The sequence below is a fragment of the Triticum urartu genome, chromosome 1 (assembly GCF_003073215.2).
Source record: "Triticum urartu cultivar G1812 chromosome 1, Tu2.1, whole genome shotgun sequence".
Classification (NCBI taxonomy): domain Eukaryota; kingdom Viridiplantae; phylum Streptophyta; class Magnoliopsida; order Poales; family Poaceae; genus Triticum; species Triticum urartu.
This window is the reverse complement of record NC_053022.1, coordinates 129808354-129819002: the sequence shown is the minus strand read 5'-3', so window position 1 is coordinate 129819002 and position 10649 is coordinate 129808354.

The following is a 10649-nucleotide window of genomic DNA, read 5'->3' as shown; positions in this document are numbered from 1 at the left end:
CATATCCATATGTCTCGAGGAGATGATCTCCACGCCATCATGTACTTACCCCTCAAGCTCAAAGGGCCAGCTCGTCACTGGCTTAAAGGCCTCCCCGAAAACTCCATTGGAAGCTGGGAAGAGCTCGAAGACGCTTTTCGGGCAAATTTTCAAGGGACTTATGTCCGACCTCTGGACGCGGACGATTTGAGTCATATAACTCAACAGCCCGGAGAGTCAGCCCAAAAACTTTGGAACAGGTTTCTTACTAAAAAGAACCAAATTGTTGACTGTCCGGACGCCGAAGCCCTGGCAGCTTTTAAGCGTAGCGTCCGTGACGAATGGCTTGCCAGACACCTCGGCCAAGAAAAGCCGAGAACAATGGCAGCATTAACAAGCCTCATGACCCGCTTTTGCGCGGGTGAGGACAGCTGGCTAGTCAGATGCAGCACCAGTGACCCCAGTACATCTGAAGTTAGAGATGGTAACGGGAAATCATGGCGCAACAACAATAACAAATGCCGGAATAAAGAAGACAACACGAAGAGCATGGCAGTAAACGCCAGATTCAAAAGCTCTCGGCTAGGTCAGCAAAAGCCGCCCTCTAAAGGCGCCAGAGACGAACTGTCCAGCCTAAACAAAATTATGGACCAAATATGTCAGATCCGTAACACCCATGGTAAACCCGCTAATCATACCCATAGAGAATGTTGGGTCTTCAAGCAGTCCGGCAAGCTCAACGCCGTACACAAGGGGGAGGATACACCAAGCGAAGACGAGGATGAGACTCTCAAGCAAGACACTGGGGAACAAAAGAAATTTCCACCAGAAGTCAAAACAGTAAACGTGTTACACGTGATCAAGGGAAGAAACAAAACGGCACTCCCAGAAAAATATGCCCAAGAGCCTATCACCGCGGAATCCTGCCACTGGTCGTCTCCACCGATCACTTTCGACCATCGTGATTACTCAGCAAGTATCCGGCGTGCAGGATGGGCTGCCTTGGTATTAGACCCAATAATTGACGGATACCACTTCACACGAGTCCTGATGGACGGTGGCAGTAGTCTAAACCTGATATACCAGGACACAATCCGCGAAATGGGGATAGACCCAACAAAAATTTGCCAAAGCAATACTACCTTTAAAGGAGTAACGCCAGGCCCAGGGGCTCATTGCACGGGCTCCCTGCTACTAAAGGTTATATTCGGCTTCCCCGATAACTTCCGTAGCGAACATTTAACCTTCCACATCGCTCCGTTCCAAAGTGGCTATCAAGCACTACTCGGATGCGAAGCTTTCGTCCGCTTTAATGCAATACCGCACTACGCTTCCCTCACACTCAAGATGCCCGGCCCACGCGGCATCATTACAGTGAACGGAAGTATTAAGAGATCTTTGCGCGCCGAAGAGAGTGCGGCTGCCTTGGCAGCCGCACACTAAGAATGACCTGACCAACTAAAGCATTTATCAGGTCGTCAAGATCTCGGACATGGTTAGACGAGTCCGTCGCAGCTATATGTAATTCATACCGGATCAATGGTCGCACCCCTATTACAAATACAAGGGGCTCAATGCGCACAGACAAGTGGCAATTTTTACTCATCTTGAATTATACATAGTTTCTTTAAAATCTATCCTTTTGCACGATAACTTTTTTACCTAAGTTCCTCTCTTTTACAGATGATCATCGTGCTAGACCTGTCCAGGATACGGCACAACGGAGACACATGCGCAGACGTGCAGCAGGGACCCACTCCAAGGATTCTTTTTAGATTAATACCCTGCGTAAACATTTTTTACTGTCTCTTGTTGATACATATCCACCGAATTCTCAGCACAGTTGAGAAGGATGCTGACGTCTTGGCATGTGGCCACGCCAGAATAATGCACGTACCTGGACACAAGGGGCTTCTTACAAAGGGCACTATTTAGGCCCGGTTTATACCATAAAGACCAAATACCTTAGGGAGTGTTCGGCGTCGCGAGTTTGGCCTTATATGCATCAGCTCAGAATCATTGTCTTTGGTCAAATGTTGGGTTTGCCCGGACCTGTGTTTTGGTGCCTTACGTTCCGCTTTATCGGCTAAGGTAGCACCAGGAGAACTACTGCGATTGTGCCCTGGTTCATCCGGACGAGCACCCCAATAGAGAAAGCCGAAAACTGACTGTCATGATATAGCGTGAGACTGGTCAACCACTCGATGACCTATCGGAATGTTAGAATTCCTCCACCTTAACGAAGGGCCGTTTTCCGGCCAGGCATGCACGCACCCCGTGATCGGGAGAGTGCGGAGCCAACAGGGGCTATCTAGTAGCCCCACTGTCAAACTCCTATGGCTAAGTGAAAGTGTTAAAGCATTATAGTCCGGTTGCCTCGTTCGCTACGCTATCACCTCCTTAATAGGACCAAGACATTGGGTTAAGTGTGAAAACGCCTTTTTGCGAGCACCTCCGCATTATATGCGTGGGGGTTGAAGCCGACGGCTGCAATCTTTCAGGTTATACACATGTATACATAAACGGCCGCACATGAGGCATCATACTACTTTCAGGCAAAAGTATAAACATAGCCTTATAAAAACTTCATAAAGGCATTGTGTTTACAATGAGAATACATATCACTCAAACATAATATTTTTCGAGCACTGGGCCTCTATCAAACGAGCACCCTCGAGAACCTCCTCGAAATAATGCTCGGCAGCCACTCGACCTATGGCCGAAACCTGCGCCGCAATAGTGGTAGCGTCCATCTCCGCCCAGTATGCTTTAACACGGGCAAGGGCCATCCGCAAGCCTTCTATGCATGCCGACCTCTTCATCGCATTAATGTGCAGCACCGCACCAAGGAACTGCTGCACTAAGCTGAAATAGCTGTTCGGCTTTGGCTTTTCCGGCCATAGCTGATCCACAACAGACCTCATGGCGAGTCCGGACAACCTATTCAGTTCGGCCCATTCGGCTAGCTGGTCAGTCAATGAAAGCGGATGCTCTGGAACGTGGAATGGCGACCAGAACAGCTTGTCCACTTCACGATCTGTCTGACCTTGGAAGTACTTGGCTGCATCGGCAGCGCTCGCCACCAAATTCATATACGCATCTGCCGAACTCCATAGCCGATCCAGAGGGGCATATCATGGATCTCCGAACTTCCTCTTTAACATGAAGGGTTTCCCAGCCGCAATATCCCCGGCTTCCGCAGCTCCTCCTTCTTCGCTCTCATAGCAGAACGGGTGTCTTTGTCCGCCGCCGCGGCCTTCTCAAGGTCCGTTGCCTTCGCTCGGTTTTCTTTTTCAAGGACCCGGCAATGGTCGGCAGTGTCTTTTAATTCTACGGCCATCTTGGCCATCTTCTCTTGGCTCGCGCAATGTGCGGCCTTCTCGGCTTTCAACTCTTCGGTCGCCTTCAAAGAAGCCGCATTACTAATCCTCGCTTGTTTCTTGGCTCGGGCAAGTTCTGCCCGCAAGGTTTCCACGGTGGCAGCTCCATCTGCAGTCACAACATATTAAAGATACTGGCATCATGCTGCTCTTACTATGTGGCGTTCACCAGATAATAATACTTACCTTGTGCCTCGTCAGGCCCCTTGTTAACAAGCTCGATGTCGGCGTCTGCCGCATCCAGTTGCCATTTTAATTTGGCAAACTCACTAGTCCGGCTAGCCACTGGAGCTTCCACCACCTGCACATAGGGGAAGTCTGGTTATCGCCTGGGAATATGATCCTCTGTTCGCCGTCGTTCTCGACGATAACCAGAGTCTCAGGGGCTACTATCTACACAGGGCACACCTAACATGTGCAGTACTATCACACATTATCTCACGTACCTCAAAGCCTGTCAGTAGACTCACAAAGGCTTCATGTAATCCGCTTTCGGCGGACGAAATCCTCTCCATCACCGTACCCATCAGCGTACAGTGTTCTTCTGAGATGGCCCCTCGCCCCACCAACTCCCTCAGAACGTCCGACCGCACACAACATGGTGCCGGACTCTTTTGTCTGCTCTCTTCGGGAGCCGGACGCTGGGGACTTCGGGGGTCTATGGGATTATCTTCTGGCCTCACCGGATCGGAAGAGGCCCTCCGTGACGACACTTCGGGGTCGCCTGCTTCTTGAGCGGAGGAGTCCGGGGGAGGAGTTTCGCTCTCCATCATCTCTGGAAGAAGATCCCCCGAAGACGAGCTCATTTGAGAGGGGCTAAGGCCTGAACTGCAAGATATATGCGGTGGTTATCTCCTCAGAAAAAAGATAGCATACCTTTACTATTAAAGTATTTTGGATCACTTACGACTCGTTGGAGGGCTGATCCCCCTGCGGACTTTGTGCGGCAAAAGCACCCCCCGAGGCAGGACACTCTGTGGGAGACTACTTCTCCCGTTTGGAGGCTTCGGCTTCCGGATCCTCGGAAGCAGTCCTTTTCCTCCCCCGGTCGTCCTCCTTAGTGGAGACGCTCATTCCCTCGGTTGGAATGGGCAGCGATGGGGGCCCGCATCCGCCCGTATTATCCCCCCGGGGTATCTTCCTTCAAGGGCTCCGGGCAAGGTGCGACCTTGAGCATCTTTTCCAATACCGGATTTTCCAAACCCTCAGGGAGGGGGGCCAAACACCGAATCATCTTTGCCTTTGTTAGCCAGTCCTGGTCAAAAAGCGAACTCTCAGAAATAACTTCATGACAAATAAAAGACAGTGTGTTCGGCCAGAGGGTTTCTTACTTGTTCGGCGGCGCGGTTACTGCTCAGTCCCACGTCCTCGGTAATATCCGGACACTCTACTTTAGGTCCGAAGAACGACTTGTACATCTCCTCGTGCGTCAGGCCGAGGAAACATGGAATGGCATGCGGTCCCTTTTGGTTGAACTCCCACAAGCGAAGGGGCCGGCGTTTGCAAGGCTGGACTTGACGAACTAGCATAACTTGTATTACCGCAACCAAATTAAAATCTCCCTCGAAGAGATCTCGGATGCGGCTTTGCAGTATAGGCACGTCCTTGGCTGGACCCCAGCTCAGACCTCTGCTAATCCATGACATCAGTTGTGGTGGGGGGCCAGTGCAGAAAGCAGGGGCAGCCACCCACTTGGCACTTCTGGGAGCCGTGACGTAAAACCACTCCCGTTGCCATAATTCGGACACTTCTGGAAAGGAACCTTTCGGCCATGGAGCTCCTGCCATCTTGCCTATTGAGGCACCTCCGCACGCTGCATGTTGCCCCTCGATCATCTTCGGCTTTACTTCAAAGGTCTTGAGCCACAGGCCGAAGTGAGGGATAACACGGAGGAAGGCCTCAGACACGACAATAAATGTTGAGATGTGGAGGAAGGAGTCCGGAGCTTGATCGTGGAAATCTAGCCCGTAATAGAACATCAAACCCCTGACGAAGGGATCCAGAGTAAGGCCTAGACCTCGGAGGAAGTGGGAGACGAACACGACGTTCTCGTTGGGTTCGGGAGTAGGGACGATCTGCCCTCGAGCAGGCAGCCGATGCGAAACCTCGGCGGTCAAGTATCTGGCCTCCCTCAACTTCTTAATGTCCTCTTCCGTAACGGAGGAGGGCATCCATAGGCCTTGAAGGCTGGATCCGGACATGATTGAAGATCCGGAGCACCTAACCTGGGCTTTGGGTGTTAGAACTCGAGGCGAGGGAAGGGTTCGATTGAGCACGAGAGGGAAAAAGTGAAAACCTTGTCCCTTTATAAAGAGGGTGAATATCAAGCGTCCTCTCCGTAGCCGTTTAGGACTTGCATATAATCTAGGAGTCCTAGACACGGTTGGTTTACCCATGACCGCATTAATGAGAATCTCGTAATAAGGGGGCACGATCTCTGCTTTGACAAGACATGTCGAAAAACTACCTTGCGTTATGTGCGGAGCTGGTTAAAATAAACGGTTCGAATAATCACCGGGCCATGACATAACGTCATGTTGCCAAAACAAGCCAGCAAATTAGATCTGCGAAAATATTATTCTCTCTGCGGTGGAATGTGGAACTTATTTTGCAAGGTCGGACACTATCCTCGTTTTCAAGTTCTTCTGTGATGTATTCGGAGAAGGAACCCGCCTTGCAATGCCGAAGACAATACTGCGCGCCGGACTCATCGTCATTGAAGCCTGGTTCAGGGGCTACTGAGGGAGTCCTGGATTAGGGGGTCTCCAGACAGCCGGACTATCTCCATTGGCCGGACTGTTAGACTATGAAGATACAAGATCGAAGACTTCGTCTCGTGTCCGGATGGGACTCTACTTGGCGTGGAAGGCAAGCTAGGCAGTACGGATATGGATGTCTCCTCCTTTGTAACCGACCTTGTGTAACCCTAACCCTCTCTGGTGTCTATATAAACTGAAGGGTTTTAGTCCGTAGGACAACAACGATAACATAGAATCATACCATAGGCTAGCTTCTAGGGTTTAGCCTCTCTGATTTCGTGGTAGATCTACTCTTGTACTACCCATATCATCAATATTAATCAAGCAGGACGTAGGGTTTTACCTCCATCAAGAGGTCCTGAACCTGGGTAAAACATCGTGTCCCCTTCCTCCTATTACCATCCGGCCTAGACGCACAGTTCGGGACCCCCTACCCGAGATCCGCCGGTTTTGACACTGACAGTCCCCCTCCTACGGTGGTGGCTAGTCCTATGTATAGAGGCCCTGGTCCTCTCCCCAAATATTCAGTGGGAAGGGATCCAACAATGGCCAATTGGAATGGGGACAACTAGTACAAGCTATCCTGACAAAAGTGGTCTTCGCCTACAAAAGGCTCTAGTGGTGACGCCGTCTTGGGCTCCACGGTGACCTCCGTCTTACCGTCCTTCTCGTCTTGGTCTCGTTGCACCAATATGGAAACCTTTGCTTGATGCCTCGGTACTCAGCACCCCCGCTTGCCCCCTTAGCACGAAAGAGGAAACAAGGACGCTGCGCGCGCTGGCGCCCGCCTGGCACCCGCCTAGTCTCGATCGTCATGGCTCACGTCACGAGAACCTCGCGAGGTTTGCTTGGCCTTGAACTCTCCGCCATCACGAGCCAGCCTGGTGAGGCCGCTCTTGAGGAAGTCTTGTGTTGTCCGCCTCGCAAGGCTTGGCCCCTTGCGAGGGTCTTGATTCCATGCTGATGAAGATGGGTCGTACAGGTCTGCTAGCAAAGCCACGCCGTGGGCCGCATGCAGACAAGTCTGGGGACCCCCGTTCCCAGAATGCCGACAGTAGCCCCTGGGCCCAAGGTACGCTCGGTCTTGGCTTCGAGGCGAAGCCAAGGGTCAAGTGCGGAGCGCTGCGGTCCCCAATAGCCTACGGCCTTGGTTGACGCGTGGCAGTTGATTGGACATGGGCGTCTCCGCTTCCCCATGTTGCCTCGGCAACTGCCCGACTGTCAAAAGGCTGGCGTAGACAGCGTTCGCCTTCACTATTTCCTTCTGCCTTGCTCAGGTCCCCTTTATTGCTCCCCCCTCCAAAATCTTCAGATCCGCTCCCATCCTTCCCTGCAGCAGCGACCAATGACGCCCCGGAGGGTCAAGCCCGCCTCGTCACCGGCTTGGTACGACCCGGCTCTTGATGCGCCCAGTGTCTCAGAGAAGAGCCTTGCCGCCACGCGCTTGCGGACGGCGGGGGAAAGCAACGAGAAGGGGAAGACTGTACTCCGGGCTGGCTCCGACGTGCCTGAGCCCGAGGGAAGCACCTTCTACCCCTTCTTTACGAGAAGCATCGCTGCCGGGCTGGTTCCCCCCTTCTCTGACTTCTTTTACGAGGTCCTGGATCACTTCGGACTGCAGGCGCTGCATCTCCATCCCAACTCCATCCTTCTCTTGTCCATCTTCGCATACTATTGTGAGGCGTATCTGGGCATGATGCCGTCCGTGGCTCTGCTGCGCCACTTCTTCTTCCTCCGCGCCAGCGAGGGCCATATCTCCGGGTGCGCCAATTTCATCATGGCCGACAAGGCCAACTCGATCTCAAACACCGGGAAGAAGGCCGACAACCTCAGGGCCAAATGGGTCATGATGAGCGCCAAGCGTGTCCACCCGCGCTTGGCGCTGCTGACACAGAGGCCCCAGGCTGACAAGGCGTGGTCCTACGCGAAGATTACTGACGAGCAGGCGATGTCGGTGCTGGAGCAAATGCAGTCCGACCTGAAGCCCGGCAACGCGAAGGAGGCGAAGATCACAGGGGCCATGCTCTTGAGGGAGTTCCTGGCGCTGCGCGTGGCCCTGATTCAAGCCCACTCGCGCCCCTTGTGGGAACTTGGGGACGAAGAGGACAAGGTTCGCCTGAGCTCAGAGGCCTTGTCCAGCGAGGAGCTGACCGCAGCTCTCCGCCTCCTGGTTGGGGACGATCAGGAGTGTCCTCCAAGCGTCTTTACTCCCTTGTTCCGTCGCAAGGACAGTGCGTTGATCCTGGCTTCCAGGACGACTTTTGACGAGCGTGGACTGGTGCCGCCGGTGCTCATCGGGGCCCCTGTGGCACCGACGCTGGTGGAGCTATCTTCTGGTGAGTCTCGCGGGGAGGAAGGAGAGGAGGAGGAAGACTCGGAGGTGACCCCCGAATGGACGGGGGAGACCTCCCCCCTGAGTAAGGATGACATCCTCCGCGCCTTCCCTGATGATGACGAGGCTGGCGCTTCCCAAGAGAAGGAGGAACTGGACGTGATCCCGATGAGGAGCGGGTCGGCACTGATCCCCTGAGATCCTGCTACTGCTCTGGTGCTGGCTGGGGCCGCTTCTGGTTCAACTGCTGCTCCTGCTTCGGCTTCTCGGGCTGGTGCGCCCTCTCCTTGAGTCGCGACGCTCTCAGGCTTCAAGCTCACCAAGCGGAAGGTGGACTACGTTGCTGTGGAGCAGTACGTGCCCCGCCTCGCCTTGTTTCTGCTGTTCATGCTTGTTTCTGACTCTCTTTCCTTGCTGTGTAACCAGGTTGTCGTCCGTGGCGAAGAGGAGAAGGGAGAGCGAGGTGGTGCCGCCTAAGCCCATGTCGCCTCCTGCGACCGCGCCCCTCTCAATGAGCAATGGTCGGGATGCCGTTCATGCTTCTCTAGCCCGGTCATCCTCGCGAAGCCCGGTGGAGCATCCTCGAGAAGAGTCAGCCCCCGACACACCGCTGGCTCAGGAGGTGCCGGTGTCTGGCATGGCTGATGAGGTTCCGAAGGCTCAGGAGCCCTTGCTCTCCCAGACTTTGGTGACAGCGTCGCCCCTTCTCCTGCTGCTCCCCTGGCCCCATGTTCTTCTGCTTCCTCCACCGTCTTTGAGCGTTCCCTTTCGGAGATGGCTCAACTGCGGGAAGATCTTCAGGGCACGGACCCGCGCCTGGTGGCCGGGCGCCTGGAGCTGGCCCCTGGCTGGCTTCACTCCGATTCGGCGGTTCGAGCGTCGCTGAGCCAGGCCGCGGCGGCCTCCAAGAAGGAGAAGCAGACCGCCGCCAAAGCTGCGGCCGATCGCGAGGCGACATTGAAGGACGCCGAGGCCGCCCGTGGCCGCTGCTGAGAGCTGGAGGACGAGCTGATGGGCCTGCGCGACCAACGTGCGGAAGAAGCACATGGCCGATAGGCGAAGGAGGAGGAGATGAAAGCCCGAGAGGACGCCATCAAGGGCAGCGACGCCGAGCTGGGAGAGCTGGCGAAGGCGCAGGCAGCGGAGCGCAGTCGGTTGGAGGAGTTGGAGTGGAAGGCGAGGGCGAAGGAGGCCGACCTTGATGCCAAGGCGAAGGTCCTGGCTGAAGACCGCGTGGCCTTCGCGCTCCACGAGGAGAGGTCCCGCGTGGCGCTGAAGACACTGTACGAGAAGGGCTTGGAGAGGCCGCTGACCACCGACGAGGATGACCCTACTCGGCTGCTTCCCTTCTTGGTGTAGGCGCTCGAGGAAGTCGTGGAGGGCATCGGTCCCATGTCGGAGGCAGAGGCTCGTGTCCTTTCCTCATCTGCGTTGACGCGGGTCTTCAGCCACCTGCACCTTTGTGACCCCATCACCCGTCTTGACGAGCTGCTGGAGCCTATAGCTGATGAACACTTCGCGGCTGCTGCCGCAGCCGTGAAGGGACAAGTGGAGGCCCTGTTGAGGAAGTTCGACGCCTTCTCCTCCGCGCCCTCGACCGGTGATGCATGTGGAGGCGACGCTACCCGAGGGAGTCCTGGATTAGGGGGTGTCCGGATAGCCGGACTATACCTTCGGCCGAACTCCTGGACTATGAAGATACAAGATTGAAGACTTCGTCCCGTGTCTGGAAGGGACTTTCCTTGGCATGGAAGGCAAGCTTGGCGATACGGATATGTAGATCTCCTACCATTGTAACCGACTCTGTGTAACCCTAGCCCTCTCCGGTGTCTATATAAACCGGAGGGTTTTAGTCCATAGGACGAACAACAATCATACCATAGACTAGCTTCTAGGGTTTAGCCTCCTTGATCTCGTGGTAGATCTACTCTTGTACTACCCATATCATCAATATTAATCAAGCAGGAGTAGGGTTTTACCTCCATTGCGAGGGCCCGAACCTGGGTAAAAACATCGTGTCCCTTGTCTCCTGTTACCATCCGCCTAGACGCACAGTTCGGGACCCCCTACCCGAGATCCGCCGGTTTTGACACCGACATTGGTGCTTTCATTGAGAGTTCCTCCGTGCCGTCGCCATCAGGAAGGATGCCTCATCCCATCTTTAAAGATGGCACCGTTGCTAAGGGAGCTTTGGCTATC